The sequence below is a fragment of the Chiloscyllium plagiosum genome, unplaced genomic scaffold, assembly GCF_037043375.1.
Source record: "Chiloscyllium plagiosum isolate Xiang-an unplaced genomic scaffold, Cpla_swu_hap1 HiC_scaffold_9, whole genome shotgun sequence".
In the NCBI taxonomy this organism is placed as follows: Eukaryota; Metazoa; Chordata; class Chondrichthyes; order Orectolobiformes; family Hemiscylliidae; genus Chiloscyllium; species Chiloscyllium plagiosum.
The window spans coordinates 55,537,961-55,556,212 of NW_028270147.1; the positions used below are offsets into that span (position 1 = coordinate 55,537,961).

At 39.5% G+C, this 18,252-nt stretch overlaps 1 protein-coding gene across 7 annotated transcripts in view; it reads left to right on the forward strand.

The window, feature by feature from the left end:
* The window catches only part of LOC122554382 (disabled homolog 1), a 697,887-nt gene that overhangs the window by 570,857 nt on the left and 108,778 nt on the right, over window positions 1-18,252 (forward strand). The window lies entirely within an intron of this gene.

Below are 18,252 nucleotides of genomic sequence, written 5' to 3' on the forward strand. Positions count from 1 at the left end.
GACCCTTCTTCAGACATTAACTCTTTTTCAATCTCTACAGTTGCTGCCAGACCTGCTGAGATTCTTCAGCAATTTTTGTTTTTGTTTCAGATTGCCAGCATCTGCAGTTCTTTGTTTTCTGGTTCGTGCAAGAAAGGTGCTGGGCTTATCTAAGCAAGCAATCTAGTCCTGAGGATACAATTAGAGGCTAAAATAAGAGATAACCAAACAAAAATCATTTGCAGCATGCTGGCAGTGACAACAGGGAGTGGATCAGAGACTTTCATAAATGCACCCAAAGGCATGTAGTTAGCAGAAAGACTGGTGAGGGTGAAGATTCAAAGTTGAAGAACATTCAAATAGAAATGAACAGATTTTACACTTTGTGAACGTGGCACATTGTATGTGCAAAGTCAAACTGTTAGAAGCTTTTGCTACTACTAACATCAAATGCCTGACAGTAATTGGCAAATACATCAAGCCTAAAGTTAACAATGGGAGCAAGTGCAAATGTCCTGAGAGTCAGAATGCTGCAGGACAAGTGCTTGGATCTTTGGAAGACAATGTGGCAACCTACAAAGAAAAATTAACTACATTAAACAGGACATCCATTCAAATGGTGGTACATTGATGACAAAATATAGCTATGGCAAATCTGCACAGAAACCTCAAATATTTAACCTGCTGGACACAAACCAACCAGCAATAGCAGGATTATCTCAGTGGATGGATCTCAATATTGTGACCATTCACAAGATTGTGAGGGAGGTGATGGCAAAATGATATCATTGCTAGGCAACTAATCCAGCAATTCAGGTAATGTTCTGGGGACCTGGTTTTGAATTCTGCCATGGCAAATAGTGGGATTTGAATTCAATAAAACTCTGGAATTAAGAGTTTAATAATGACCATGAAACCATTGTTGATTGTAAGGAAAAGAAGCGTTTGGTTCACTCATGTTTTTATTGAAGGAAACTGCCATCTTTACCTAGTGTAGCCTACATGTGATTCCAGACCCACAGCACTGTGGTTGACCTTTAAGTGCTCTCTGGGCAATTAGGGATGAGAAATAAATGACTGTTTCAGTGATGTCCACATCTTGTGAATTAATTTTTTTAAAAATCACCAATTGCGGCAGAAGACACCAAGAAAACCTGCATTAAGTGAGTCCAGGATTTAGAGCAATTATACCTAGGCAGAAGAATTTAAAGTGATGCTGTAATGCATCTCAGAGATTATGTCATTCCATCAAATGCCCCACAGAGAAAGTGAGGTGTTCACATCAACGGGAGCTGGATGATATGGAATGTAATGGTCATTATTTATTGTGCATATCAACACACAGACTGGCACTGTTCCATTATATGTGTGCTAAGGAAAATTGGCACAATCAGGGACAAAGACCAGAAATTGCTAGAAAAATACAACAGGTCTGGCAGCATCTATGGAGAGAAAGCAGAGAGAATTGTCACAAACAGGGTATGTTTAAACCAAAGATGTCTAAATCTATCCCTTAAATATATGCATTCACAAAATTCAAACATTAGAGGAACTGAGGACTAAATTCACAGGAGCTAAATGCTTCAAGCTGAATACCAAATGTAAATGGTTAGCTCCCTCAAATCGTAGGAAGTTACTAATTTCAGAACACCATTCGCAAGATACTGTTTCCTGAGACTATCTTTCAGTCTATCTGTCAGTCAGGATCTGTTCCAGCAGCTTATGGGCAGAATTACAGAAAGTAATCCTGGATCTGTCTGAATTGCTGATGATGTTGCGGTGACAGGCGAAATAAACAGAGCATGACTGAAATCTGCATTCACGACTGACAACAACTCTTCATGAAGGATTCACTTACAACAGTAAGAGTAGCAGGTGAATATAAGTCAGATCAACATTTTTGGATCTGCTTATTCAGGTTATTGGATCCGTCCAAATACAAAGTCAAAGATGTAAGACAATTCCCTATCCCCATGACAAAAAATGATCTGTAGAGATATATTAGCTCTTTTAACTTCAATGCACCAAATTTTGTTGACAAAGTGTTGTTTTTAACAGAACTCTTAAGAAATGAAATATGATATGAAAGGATGGAGGATTATTAATGTGTGCTTGATTTGTTCAAATTAGTGCCAGCAAAAATCTGTATTTTCCTCAGTACTATGACAATTCTGGATGTCAATGCAACACAGGGTAAGGAGCATAAATCAAGAAAGATCCAAAATCAATTGCATTTGGATCAAAAGTCTATCATAGCACTATCCAATTTTTATCATAGAGGGAGAAAGACTTGTTAGGATTCCATAACTGAGACTTTGGTATGGAAACTGATCAGAAACCATTAATTATAAATTGGTGCAGATGACTGAAACTGTAATACTTACACTAGACAACTTCTCATGAAAGTACGGAAATATGACTTTGATATCTGCTAGAAAGTCACTGGGCACAGTGGCCCAGTGGTTAGTACTGATGCCTCATAGCGCCAGGAATCTGGGTTCGATTCCAGCCTTGGGCAACTGTCTGTGTGGAGTTTAAACATTCTCCTAGTGTCTGTGTGGGTTTGCTTCGGTTTCCTCCCACAATCAAAAGATGTGCAGGTTAGGTGGCTTGGCCGTGTTAAATTGTCCACAGTGTTCAGGGATGTGTAAGTTGGATGCATTAGTCAGGGGTTATATGTAAGGGAATGGATCTGAATTGACTACTCTTTGGAGTGTAGATGTGGGCTTGTTGGGCCTAAAGGCCTGTTTCCACACTGTAGGGATTCTAATTTTAATTTTATATATAGGGTACCAAGATTATCATCTTGAACAAAATCTAAAGAATACCAAATTCAGGAAAAAATGCAGAAATTTCAGTTGATTTAGAGTAGACAGTCTGGACATTGAGGTAGAAGATGTGCTTAAGGTTGATTTAAAGAATTTTAGTCAGTACAAATACAGCTAACTTTAAGAGGAAGCAGCTAATAATCCATGACTGAAGACTGTTTGGAAAGTTATCCCAGAAGAACGGCATGATATGATCCTTTTGGCCATACAGAAATCAACAAAGTATCTCAAGACGTGTATTTGTTTATTCACTTGTGGGATATGGGCATCAACATTTACTGCATGTCCTCAGATGCCCTTGAGATGGTGATGGTGAGCCACCTACTTGACCCACTGCAGTCCATGTGTTGTAGGTAAACCCACAATGCCCTTAGTTAGGGAATTTAAAGGGAAACATGTCTGTGTGCAAAGTTCTTCACCAGGATATATTGTCACAGCTACACCAAGGACATAGGGAAATGGTAAACAAAATGCCCGGCAAGGGATGGTGTGTATTGGCTAGGGTCAATGGTGACATAAAGAACAGTGAGATTGTGAGAGGCATGCTGGAGGCACCAACAATCGAATCACACAAAAAAAATTCTGTGCTCTTGTGAGATTCCATTTGTCTAAATTTAGATTTATTTACTATACATGGTGATGATTTCCTCCTTATCACCAATTTCTTCTTGAAATTTCCAATTGTCAGACAAAGTAAAAGGACAAGCATGTCCAAGGTAGATACAATGAGTGTAGCTTTCAATTTATTCAATACACTTGCAGACATCATGTCTGACAATGGGCTAGAGTAGGCACAGATCTTTCAAGGGTATGTGTACCCAATGTGTAGGTTAACCTACATAGGGATGTGTAGGTTAGGTGTATTAGTCAAGGATAAATGTAGAATAATAGGGTAAGGGAATGGTTTTGGGTGGGATACTCTTTAGAAGATTATGTGGACTTGTTGTGCCAAATGGCCTGTTTCCACACTGTAGGGATTCTAATAATTCAGTGGGGTCTAAACCCTGTGACAAATTATTCCTGGTCCAATGATCTCATCGAATGCTTCACATTCTCAAAGCACTCAACAAAATGTGCAAGGCAAAAAATAAGGTTCTTATATTGCTATGTCATATTTAAGTGGCACATCTCTGGCTATGTGCTTCCTAACAGCAGCAGAGTTTATGCTTGTTAGACAATTTAGGATAACCCTGCCAAGCCATCATGTGTAAAGGTTCTCAAAGCTGCTCAACAACCTTCTTGAAAAGCAAGGGAGTTTGAATATAGTGTGTAATGCAGAAAGTCAGAGTCATACATTCTATACATGTTATAGTTACCCTCAGAGGTATCCAGAGTGTGCACTGAGCCTAGATCTTACAAAGTCACAACACTTTATGGAGCAACATTGAAATATAAAGCAGAAGCCAACTCAGGGAACTTACAGTCCTCCTCTGTGCACGAACCACTGACAAATGAATAATGAAGGCATAGAAGACCATCAGGATAGCAATCAACACATTAACAAGATACAAGAGTACAAAACACCTTCAAGTTGAGAACATCCAGTTGTGAAATCTAAATCTCTTTAAGAGGTTAAAATATCACAATATTCTGAAGAATTATCAAACCACCCATATGTTATATAGACCTTTGGACTCTTCATTCTTCAATGGTCATTTCTGTATAAATAGTCTTACAATTACTGTAATATACATGTTTCCACTCTTACTGCACATTATTTTGTTTTGCTTTTAAGAATTATATTTTTAAGAGCTTGATTTGCTAATGGGTAAAGGATCAGGACCATAGACCGCATGACCACTGTCAGTCCAACTTGGAACGTACTAGCAGAAAATTGCATACTTAGTTTTCTATATGCAAGTTATTGTTGAAGCTGTCGCTAAACCTGTTTGAGAATTTCAAGTGAACCAGATCATACTACTCAATTTATGTTAGTTAAAAGTAACAATGAGAAACAAAATATCTGCTGCCTCTTTACATACCTCCAATACTCTGTGTTCCCTGGAATCACATACTTCCTCATTCTCCTATTCCTTCTGTATTTTATGCTCACTAAGACCAGGTACATCATTGTTTTCAAGCAGAAAATTAACCCATATGAATAAATCCTTTCATTGTTGTGATGACTTTTCGAATTTTCTCTCATGTTAAGTTCAGGAGTTACAAAGGCCCTGAACTTTCAACGGGAATAATTTCTGTCCAGTATAGTGGAGTGTCAGGGATTTCAGACATAATCTATCATCCTCTTCTGTCTCTGGGATCACTGATGGAGTTTCTTCCACTATAGTGTAATTTTTGGATGTGTGACTGATATCATATGGGACTTCCCATAAAATTTGGAGAAAGTGAGGACTGCAGATGCTGGAGACCAGAGTTGAAAAATGTGATGCTGGAAAAACCCAGCAGACCAGGCAGCATCCGAGGAGCAGGAGAATCGACGTTTCGGGCATAAACCCTTCTTCAGGAATCTTTCCTGAAGAAGGGCTTATGCCCGAAATGTTGATTCTCCTGCTCCTCGAATGCTGCCTGGCCTGTTGTGTTTTTCCAGCATCACATTTCCCATAAAATTTCACCAGTTCTGCCTGTTGAATCGACTATAGCATGAAGCATGTATATCCTCAGTACAGGATGGTAAGTAGCCCCACAGACTGCTTTAGCTGTTAAGTTATTAGCTGCACAGGAAGACTCACTTAAAACTGCTGTCTGTGGATATGTGGACTCAGTTGGTTGGCAGTCTTGATGCATTTAATTTAAACAAAGTAGGAGTCAATGATATGGGCATTTGCATCTACCATTCAAACAATCTCATTTCATGATTGAGAATAATTCCAAAGACATATTAGTGGGAGTAAGTTGTGCATAAGCTCACTTTAAACTGTGGACTTGGGCATCTGAAGTTTTCACTGTACCAACTTCAAGTTGGACTTTGAGTAAAAATATTTACCTATCAGCCTTTTAATACAGTAGTATAATTTCACCATTAATTACCTTTAATGGAACTGATATAAAAATTATCTTTTCTCATCAATTGGGAGACTTTTTTATGACTTTAATGGAGCAGTAAGAGTTCTCAAAACTGCATGAGATGTAAATGAACAATATGTTAGTGTTTTTCACAAACAGTAGAATCCCTTATGCTGCATCTGTAGCCCCTCTTGTCCTCTCAGTGTGAAGTTTTGGGAAGCCAAGCAGAATTCTCTTTAAAGAGAGTGCAGGAGTCCACTCCAATAGCATGGAATGTCATTTTTTTGAAGAACTAATTTTGGGCCAAGTAAATCATGAGGAGTTACTTTAGCATCCACCAGGACTATCTCTTCCCTTCCAATAGCACAACATTGGGTTATAGTCCAGCAGGTTTATTTGGAAGTACAAACTTTCAGAGCGCTGCTCTTTTATCAGGTACCTAGTGGGGCAGGATCATAGGACACAGAATTTATTGTAAATTATTAAAATGCCATACAACTGATGCAATGTCTTGAACAAACCTACATTGCTGAAAGTCTTAATTACTAAGAACGGATTGCAGGTTTTGATTCATTAATATGTAAATCTCAGAACTTTTTTCAAGTCACATTCCTGAAATAACTGCAAGGTTTTATTAAAAAAAAGACATCTCAGCTCAGACAAAGCATTATAGTTTTGAGGTTAGAGTCTGTCTGTATTCCAATCTTGAGTCAGACTGGTTCTATTTCCAAAGTGGGAATTTAGAAAATGTCACATGGACTGACTGCCTAAAGATTGTGTGCTTTTTGAACAAAATAGAACGTATCTGCAAATAGAAATCTGCAAATAGAAATCTGCAAATGCAACTTCTTTACTGCACAGGATCTCCAACCAATACTATACACCAGATATATTGATGACATTTTCTTCCTCTGGACCCATGGCAAGAGGTCACTGAAGCAACTACACAGTGATATTAACAAGTTTCATCCCACCATCAGACTTACCATAGACTACTCTTTAGTATCTGTTTCATTCCTGGGCACATGCATCTCTATCAAGAATGGACTCCTCAGTATCTCACTGTACTGCAAGTCCACGGAAAATGTTAAGATGCTGCACTTCTCTAGCTTCCACCTTAAACATATCAAAACAGCCATTCCCTATGGACAAGCCCTACATATACTCAGGATCTGTTCAGATGAGGAAGAAAGTGACGGACACCTCAAGGTACTGAAGGACGCCCTCATGAGAATAGGGAATGATGCTCAACTCATCATTGCCAGTTCCAACGTGCCATAGCGAAAAAAGGTAATGACCTCCTCAGGAGACATACACAGGCTATAACTGATAGAGTACCCTTCATCGTCCAGTACTTCCTGGGAGTGGAGAAACTATGCTATTTTCTTCATAGTCTGCAACACAATGTCGACAAAGATTAACACCTTGCCAAGCCTTCCCTATGCCTCCACTTCTCACCTTTAAACAACTGCCAAAACTAAGACAGACCATTGTGACATTTTATAAATTCCTACTTTGGAAATTGAACTAGTCTGACTCAAGATTGGAATACAGACAGACTCTAACCTCACACTTTTAATGCATTGTCTGAGCTGAGATGTCACTTTTTAAAAATAAAATCTTAAGTTATCTCGGAATGTGATGTAAAAGAAGTTCAAGGATTTACATATTAATGAATTGAAACCTGCAACTCACTCTAAGTGATTAAGACTCAACAGCAATCTCGCTTTGTTCAATACATTGCATCAGTTGTACGACACTTTGATATTTTACAATAAATTCAGTGTCCTATGATCCTGCCCCACTAGTTACCTGGCAAAAGAGCAGTGCTGTAAAAGCTTGTACTTCCTGTTTGACTATAACCTGGTGCTGTGCGATTTTTGATTTTGTCCATCCCAGTCCAATACTGGCACCTTCACATCATGGTTTCCAATAACAGATCTTGACCTACTCAGTGACATGCAAGAATTTCAGATCTGGATGTAGGTTTGCTCGCTGAGCTGGAAGGTTCATTTTCAGACATTTTGTCACCATACTAGGTAACATCTTCAGTGAGCCGCAGGACGAAGCACTGCTTTTGATTCCTGCTCTCTATTTATATGTTTGGGTTTCTTTGGATTGGTGATGTCATTTCTTATGGTGATGTCATTTTCTGTTCTTTTTCTCAGAGGGTGGTAAATCAGTTCTATCAACAAATGCATTTCCTTGGTCCCGATTTACCAGCCCCTGAGAAAAAGGACAGGAAATGACATCACCATAGGAAATGGCATCACCACAGGAAATGACATCACCAGCCCAAAGAAACCCAAACATATAACTAGAAAGCAGGAATCATCAGCAGTGCTTCGTCTGGAGGCCCACTGAAGATGTTACCTATTATGGTGATAAAACGTATGAAAATGAATCTTTCAGCTCAGCGAGCAATCCTACATCCACAACTTCAACCTGAGCTACAAATCTTCTCAAAACTCACTAAATCTCAGATCTATTTGCAATTTGTTTAAAATAATGGCAGCTCTTTGCAAGTAAAGGGAAAGACTTGCAATTGTGTAATGGCATTAACAACCACTGGGCATCTCTCAGTAGTTGGCAACTACTGAGGTACTTGTGAAGTGTAGTCAGTGTCACAATATCAAAGATAGAGGAACAATTTCTGCCTAGCCAACTCAATCAAATAGCAGAGTGATGACAACCATATGGTCACCAGGATGTTGCCTGGAATGGAGTGCTTTAACTATGAAGAGAGGCTAGAAAAGTTTCAGTCATTTTCTTTTGGAGAGAGAATGAGGAGGGAAGACCTAATAGAGGTGTATAAGATTATGGTGGTTATGGACAGGATGGATAAAAGCAGTTGTTCATTTTAGATGAAGGGTCAATAACAATAGGGCCCATATTTAAGGTGGAAGGCAAGAAGCTTAGAGGGGATTTGAGGAAAACATTTTTCATCCAAAGCATGGTGAGGGGCTGGAATGCACTGCCTAGGAAAGTAGTTGTTGCAAGTCACTTCACAACTTTTGAAAGGTTTTTGGATGAATACTTGAAATGTAATAACATTTAAGGCTATGGACTTAGTGCTGGAAAGTGGGACAACGTATAGATTTAGCATAGTTTGGCACGATAGACTTGATGGGCTTAATGACCTTTCCTATATAATACAATTCTGTTATTCTATGATCAGTTTTGTAATATTAATTGAAGAATAATTATTGCCCATGATGCCAGTGATACCTGTTTCTCATAGTGATGCTGTGAGAACTGAAAAGGCAGATGAGATCTTTATCTAACTGAAGGATGGAATGGAGTAATGAAGCGTAACCTCAAAATTGTTGGGCTTTCATGTACTATCACAAGACTCATTCCAACTACTTCAGACCTGATGACAGGACCAAATCTGACCAGATATTTTTTCTTTGGACGTGTGACTTCAAGAATCTCACATAGGAAAACACCATACACCCACTCATTACCAAATTCAATGATGGTACAAACAGACAATGCTGGAGAAATTCAGCAAGTCTAGCAGATCAGGAGAAAAATCATATCTCACTTGAAATGTTTAATCTGTTTCCATCTCCACACATGGTACCACACTGGCTGAGTTCCTCCAGCATTTCTTGTGTTTGTTTCAGATTCCCAGCACCCATATTATTCTGTTTTTATTTCAGTAATAGTCCACTTGTCTTGAAGTCACCAGATCAATAGCTTAAAAGTTGATCATATAATATCTGACAGTGCAATATTGAAGTATCTTTCTCTTCAAATAATAATGAAGCTGAGCAGCAGAAGCCTGATGGGAAAATGAACACATTATATGCCAGACAATTCTTTGAGCTCCTTCCTTGACTGAATAATGCAATGGAACTATTTAAATATCATGCAAAAGAGTTGTCAGATTGCTTTGGTCATTTAGAGGCTTGAAATCAGATTGCCCTCATTCCCTGACATATATTCGTAACGTTGACAATTAGCCATTACAGGTAAGGAAGTGATGTGGGATAATTTTACTCCTTTTCAACCCTCTCAACCAACGGCAACCAGATACGTTTTAAAGAATATGTCAGAGACCAGGTACACCCTGATAGATGTGCTGCAGTGACCCCTGAAAGTCCAATGCACTGTCTATAGTTTACAGGCATGTAATGGGAACATTACAAAACTCAACATGTGGAGATTGCATCCAATTAACCTTTGTGGCAGTGGCTTTCTGTCAATTTTAAATTTTCTTCATAAAACATTACAGTATCTAACGAGTATGAATATTACCATTACCACATTGGATTGAAATGTATTTTGCTACAAAGGCAAATACTTTCAATCACTTTTTGAAAATATTTATCCATGCAAAGAAGGACCACTTACATGGGACCCCTGTTGTTGCATGCATACATTGTACATATAATGCTATTAATATTCCATACTGGCACCATCTCTCAGTTTTAGCTTGCATGGATCAAAGTGAAAAACATGAAGCCTCGTACACAAAGCAGATTGCCAATTTGAGTTGTCAGGGTGTCAAAGATAAACAATAGGATATTATTTTGAAACAAGTTATATTAAAATGTCAAAGTAAAGATTTGTATCATGTTAATGCATTTTTAAAAATTGACAACCACTGTGTGAATGTTTCATCTCCAATGTGAGAACTAAGTATCTATTTCCTAACAATAAATATATTTTTCATAAATGAGGGTAAAAGTAGTTTTCTGTAAGAGCAGGCAGGCCTTATAATTAGATATTTTTCACAGATAAGGAGCCCTGACATTTCCACAAAAGCACCCAAAATTAGAAACTGTCTACAAACTTGACATGCATGCAGTATTGAAATGGATGAAAAGTTTTGTAGTTTCATGGTGATATAAAATATGAACTATTGACTTTCAAATTCCATCATCCAATTTAACAGCTGCAACTTTCACGTCCTGAAATGCTTTTAAAAATGGAACCAAAAATGAAGTAAAATGGTCATAGGCATCTCCTGCTCACAAGTGGTCAAGTTTCAATGTGGATTAGACACAGAAAACCAAATTGAAATTTTCACTTTGTCCAAAGCCATGGAAGCCAGTGAATCTTTCCCTGGGGAGACATAAAAGACCCTTGTGTCTTACTTTAATTTTATGCCCTGATGAGAATGCTTACACATTCGAGATGAAAACATCACCAGTAATTATTAAGCTTGGAGACAATGAACTGAGACACAAAATACACAAACAAGTTGCAAGCTATTGCCTTTGGCAGAGAGAGAGAGAAGAAACTAAGAATGCAGAATAGAAAGGCTGGGAAAAGGAAGCTTTATCTGAACACTGACAAAAGAGAAGGCTACAATTTTAAAAAGAGCATGGTGAATAAATTCAGCCTTAAGAGGGAAGGCTGCAAGTTTAAAAGGTATGTGGAGAGTGGGGAATGGGTTCATTCTGAAGACAGCACACAGAGAGAAGGCAGCAAGTTTAATAAGTGTGCGCTGAGCAGGGAGAGACTTAAGAAAGGCTTAGTGAGAACCAAAAATCCAAGATCGACATCACAGGGAATCTGCATGTTTATTGGATGGTGAGAGGCTGCAGTTTGTGATTGTGTCTAGTTACCTTAAAACTAAAGAAAAAGAGCATTTATAAGAAGGAACAACTTCTTGGATTTCAGGAGAGAACATATGCAAAAGAAAAGGAAAAATACATCTTGTCAAAATAAAATAAAATAATATGGTAAAACTGAAGGAAAATAAAGTTAACATAATTGAAGTTAAGTTACTGGTAAGTTTGTAGTAACTTTGTCCTTTACTACCCAAACATAAATACAATGAGGACAGATGTGTATTTTCTGCAGTATGTGTGAAGTCAGGGATCTACCATGTGTTCCAGACAACACATCTGCATAAAGCATGACTGCATAAGCTTGGTTGCTGGGTTTTGGAACTTGAATAATGGCTGGAGTCATGACTGTGCCTCTTTGAGGCAAAGTGCTGCATAGATAGCACATAAGGACGCTATCCTTATTAGATTAGAGGTGTCGAGCCAGAGCAGGAATGGGTCACTATCAGGCAGTCTAAAATAACCCAGGAGGTAGAGCAGAAGTCCCTTGAGTCTGTTGTGCTTACCATTTGGTATCCCATTTTGGAAACTAGTGAAGGCAATGGTTCTCAGGGGAGTCCAGCCAGAGACCAGTCTATGGTACCAAGGGTATTCTTAATTGAACAGGAGAAGAAAGAAGAATGGAAGGGCAATATTGAGAGTGGAACCCATGGTCAGGCCATCAGATAAGGGATTTATGTGGCATAAAATGTGACTCTAATTTGGTGTGTTACCTCCTGGCTGTCAGGATCAAGGACATTTCAGAGAGGCTGCAGGACATCCTTCTAGAGGAGGGGTACCAGCCAGAAACTGTAGTCTACATTCATACCAACATGAGAGGACAGACAGAGATGAGGTCCTGAAAGAAGAATTCAAGAGGTCACAAAGGAAATTAAATAACAGGACCTCGAGAAATGTAATCTCAGCATTATTCCCAGTGCAAGAGACAATAAGTGGAGGAGGATCAATTAACTGAACACATGGTTGAAGAGCTGGTGCAGGAGGGATGGCATCAGATTTGTGAGACATTGACACTAGTTTTGAGGCAAACGGGACCTGTTCAAACTGGATGGGTTACACTTTAATGGAACTGAGACTGATGTTCTCGCTGAGAAATTTGGTTGAAAAATTGATTTGAAGCACCTGGTATAAATTGGCCTGTTAAGGAAATGGAAACTTGAGGGGTAACCCAAATTGTAAGAGGGCTAAACTGGTAACACAAAGTGGAAAATCTGCAAGGGAGACTCGAAGACAGGAAAAAGAAAACCAAGTATTGAGTATGCCTCAAATGTAGGATGATGTCAAAAAGACAAAAGTAAAGACATGACTTGAAAGCATACAGAGTTCACAACAAGCCAGATGATCTAGAGGCATAAATAGAGGTAAATGGTATTGATATTATTTGCCATTTCAGAAACATGACTGCATGGTGACCAGGACTCTTATTGACTATTTAGAGAGGGCAGAAAAGGAGGAAAACGACATGAAGTTATACTGATAATTATAGATGGTATCAGTACATGAGTAAAGGAGAATCTCTGATCAGAACCACAATGTGTGGAATCTGTTTGGATAGAGCTAAGAAGCAGCAAGCGGCATCAGACATTGGTTGGAGTTGCTTACAGACCACCGAATAGTTGTGGTAGTGTGGGGCATAGTATAAATCAGAAACTGAGAGAGCCTGTAGCATGTGAACACCGTAGTAATGGATTACTTCCATCTGCATATAGTCTAGGTAAAATAATTGAGCACTAAATCTGTAGAGGACAAGTTTCTAGACTGCCCTAGGCATGGTTTTCCGGAATAGCATGTTGAAGAATAACTAGAGAGCGGATTATTTGGATATGGTACTTTTCATGAAAAATTGCTAATTAATAATCGTGCTGGAAAAGCTCAGCAGGTCTGGCAGCATCTGTGAAGAGAAATCAGTGTTAATGTTTCTGCGGAAGGGTCACTGGACCCAAAACATTAACAGATGCTGCCAGAACTGCTGAGCTTTTCTAGTAACTTCTGGTTTTGTTTCTGATTTACAGCATCCTCAGCTCTTTCAGTTTTTAATTAATAACTTTGTTGTGAAGGAACCTTTGGGAATGAGTGATCACAATATTACAGAACTTTACATTATGTTTGAAAGTAATGTAGTTTAACCTGAAGCAAGGTGTGAAGTTTAAATAGGGCAAGTTATGTAAGTCTGAGGCACAGGTTTGCTGAGCTGGATTGGGAAAATATATTGAAAGGCTTGACTGTATATTGGCAGTGGTCAATCTTTAAAGAGCTATACATTCCTTCAAGGTGAAAAAGGTCAAATGTTTTAGTCAAACATGGCTGAGAGAGGAACTTATGGGTTATATAACATTAAAAGAAGGGGCTTATAAAGTGCCCATATATAGTAATCGTTCTGAGGATTTGAATGTTTTCAGAAAACAGCAAAAAAGGACTAAGAGACTGATGACAAAGAGTGGAATATAAATACAATCTATGAAAAAGAACATAAAAATAGACTGTGAAAGCTTCTGTAGTTACATGGATAGATTGAGTGAATCCTTAGAAGAGTATAAAGAAAGGAGAAGTATACTTAAGAGGGAAATCAGGAGGGCAAAACGGGGACATGAGATAGCTTTGGCAAATAGAATTAAGGAAAATACGAAGGGTTTTTACAAATATATTAAGGACAAAAGGATAACTAGGGAGAGAATATGGCCTCTTAAAGATCAGCAAGGCGGCCTTTCTATGGAGCTGCAGAAAAAGGGGGCGATACTAAATGAATATTTTGCATCAGTATTTACTGTGGAAAAGAATATGGAAGATATAGACTGTAGGGAAATAGATGGTGACATCTTGCTAAATATCCAGATTACTGAGGAGGAAGTGCTGGATGTCTTGAAACAGTTAAAAGTTGATAAATCCCCAGGACCTGATCAGGTGTACCCGAGAACTCTTTGGGAAGTTAGAGAAGTGATTGCTGGGCCTCTTGCTGAGATATTTGTATCATCGATAGTCACAGGTGAGGTGCCGGAAGACTGGAGGTGAGCAAACATGGTGCCACTGTTTAAGAAGGGTGGTAAAGACAAGCCAGGGAACTATAGACTGGTGAGCCTGACCTCGGTGGTGGGCAAAGTTGTTGGAGGGAATCCTGAGGGACAGAATGTACATGTATTTGGAAAGGCAAGGACTGATTAGGGATAGTCAACATGGCTTTGTGCGAGGGAAATCATGTTTCTCAAACTTGATTGAGTTTTTTGAAGAAGTAACAAAGAGGATTGATGAGGGCAGAGCAGTCAATGTGATCTATGTGGACTTCAGTAAGGCGTTCGACAAGATACGCCATGGAAGACTGATTAGCAAGCTTAGATCGCATGGAATACAGGGAGAACTAGCCATTTAGATACAGAACTGGCTCAAAGGTAGAAGACAGAGGATGGAGGTGGAGGGTTGTTTTTCAGACTGGAGGCCTGTGACCAGTGGAGTGCCACAAGGATCGGTGCTGGGCCCTCTACTTTTTGTCATTTACATAAGTAATTTGGATGCGAGCATAAGAGGCACAGTTAGTAAGTTTGCAGATGACACCAAAATTGGAGGGTAGTGGACAGTGAAGAGGGTTACCTCAGATTACAACAGGATTTGGACCAGATAGGCCAATGGGCTGAGAATTGGCAGATGGAGTTTAATTCAGATAAATGCGAGGTGCTGTATTTTGTGAAAGCAAATTTATGCAGGACTTATACACTTAATGGTAAGGTCCTAGGGAATGTTGCTGAACAAAGAGACCTTGGAGTGCAGGTTCATAGCTCCTTGAAAGTGGAGTCGCAGATAGATAGGATACTGAAGAAGGCGTTTGGTATGCTTTCCTTTATTGGTCAGAGTATTGAGTACAGGAGTTGGGAGGTTACGTTGCGGCTGTACTGGACATTGGTTCGGCCACTGTTGGAATATTGCGTGCAATTCTGGTCTCCTTCCTATCGGAAAGACGTTGTAGAACTTGAAATGGTTCAAGAAAGATTTACAAGGATGTTGCCAGGGTTGGAGGATCTGAGCTACAGGGAGAGGCTAAACCGGCTGTGGCTGTTTTCCCTGGAGCTTCGGAGGCTGAGGGGTGACCTTATAGAGGTTTACAAAATTATGAGGGGCATGGATAGGATAAATAGCAAAGTCTTTTCCCTTGGGGTTGGGGAGTCCAGAACTAACTGGCATAGGTTTAGGGTGAGAGCGGAAAGATATAAAAGAGACCTACGGGGTAACTTTTTCACGCAGAGGATGGTATGTGTATGGAATGAGCTGCCAGAGGATGTGGTGGGGGCTGGTACAATTGCAACATTTAAGAGGCATTTGGATGGGTATATGAATAGGAAGGGTTTGGAGGGATATGGGCCGGGTGCTGGCAGGTGGGACTAGATTGGGTTGGGATATCTGGTCAGCATGGACGGGTTGGACCGAAGGGTCTGTTTCCATGCTGTACATCTCTATGACTCTATGAAAAGGAAATGCTTGGCTGTATGTGGGGTCTTCAAAAGCAGAGTCAAGGGAATTTATAGAGAAATGCCAGAGAATGTAAATGGTTATTTGTGTCTGTTCTTACTGAGGAAGAAAGAGGAAATCTCCGAGTCACAGAGGTCCAAATTATTCAGGAGAATGATGAATTAAAGCAAATTAAATACCAGTAAGAACGCTCTACCAGAGTAAATAATTGGATTGGAAGTTGGTAATTCCCTGGCACCTCATTGTCTATATCTTTGAATGTTGAAGAAGTGTTCACTGTGGAGAAGGACACAGAAGAAATAGAATGTGGGAAATAGATGGTGACATCTTGAAAAAATTCCATATTACAAAGGAGGAGGTGCTGGATGTCTTAAAATACACATAAAGTGGATAAATCCCAGGGACCTAGAACCCTGTGGGAAGCTAGAGAAGTGATTGCTGGGCCTCTTGCTGAGATATTTGTATCATCAATCATCTCAGGTGAGGTGCCAGAAGACTGGAGGTTGGCTAACGTGGTGCTACTACTTAAGAAAGGTGGTAAAGAAAAGTGTGGGAACTATAGACCCAGTGAGCCTGACATTGGTGGTGGGCAGGTTGTTGGAAGCAATCCTGAGGGACATGATTTACATGTATTTGGAAAGGCAAGGGGTAGTCAATATGGCTTTGTGCATGGGAAATCATATCTCACGAACTTGATTGAATTTTTTGAAGAAATAAAAAACAGGATTAATGAGGGCAGAGCGATGGACATGACCTATATGGACTTTAGTAAAGCGTTTGACAAGGTTCATCATGGTAGACTGGCTAGCAAGGTTAGATCTCATGGAATACAGGGAGAACTAGCAATTTGGATACAAAACTGGCTTGAAGGTAGAAAATAGAGGATGGTTGCCCTTCAGACCTGAGGCCTGTGACTAGTGGTGTGCCACAAGGATAGGTGCTGGGTCCAATGTTTTCATCATTTATATGAATGATTTGGATGTATATATAGGAGGCATAGTTAATACATTTACTGATGACACCAAAATTGGAGGTGTAGTGGACACCAAAGTAGGTTACATCAGAATACAACAAGATCTTGATGAAATGGGCCAATGGGCTGAGGGGTGGCAGATGAAGTTGAATTTAGATTAATGTGAGGTGCTGCATTTCGGAAAAGCAAATCTTAGCAGGACTTATACACTTAATGGTGAGGTCCGAGGGAGTGTTGCTGAACAAAGATGCCTTGGAGTGCAGTTCATAGCTCCTTCAAAGTGGAGTCACAGGTATTAGGATAGTGAAGAAGGTGTTTTATATGCTTCCTTTCTTGGACGGAGCATTGACTATAGGAGTTGTGCAGTCATATTATGACTGAATAGGATATTGCTTAGGCCACCTTTGGAATATTGTTTGCAGTTCTGGTCTTCCTCCTATTAGAACGATATTGTGAAACTTGAAAGGGTTCAGATAAGATTTACCAGGACATTTACAGATGTTGCCAGGGTGGGAGGATTTGAGCTACAGGGCGAGGCTGAATAGGCTGGGGCTGTTTTCCCTGGAGCGTTGGAGGCTGAGGGGTGACCTTATAGAGGTTTATAAAATCTTAAGGAGCATGGATAAGGTAAATAAACAAGGTCCTTTCTGTGGGGTGGGAGAGAAGAAATTGAGGGCATAGGTTTAGGGTGAGAGGGAAAAGATTTAAAAGGAACCTAATGGGCAACCTTTTCATGCAAAAAATGGTGCATGTATAGAATGAGATGCCAGAGGAAGTGGTGGAGGCTGCTACAATTACAACATTTAAAAGGCATCTGATTGGGTATATGAATAGGAAGTATTTAGGGGGATATGGGCCAAGTGCTAGCAAATGGGACTAGATTAGGTTAGGATATCTGGTTGGCATGGGCAGTTTGGACAGAGGGGTCTGTTTCAGTGCTGTACATCTCTATGACTCAAAATTAGCTTTAAAGATAGTCCATTGGTGATCAAGATTACAAGAAGAAACAAGTGAAATAAAAGGAAATCATACTCCCATCAGCCTCCCATCAGTTGCTCAAAAATGCTCGAATCTATCTGTAGAGCAGATGTAATGGGCCAAATGGCCTAATTCTGCTCCTATGCCTTATTGTTTCTCAGTCGATGAGTGAACACTTGGATACAATAGATCTGATTGGGCATAGTCAATATAGACATGCAAATTAATAACCATGTTTGATAAAGTTGCTGAAACCTTTTGAGGATGTTACTAACAAAATTGATAAAGGGGGATTGCAATATTTTCAGAAGGCTTTTGATAAAGTCTAACAAACATGAGGGAATAGGAGTTAATATGCTGACATGGATTAAGAGTTAGAGAAAAAAAACTGCAGATGCTGGAATCCAAGGTAGACAAGCAGGAGGCTAGAAGAACACAGCAAACCAGGCAGCATCAGGAGGTGGAGAAGTCAACTTTTCAGGTATAACCCTTC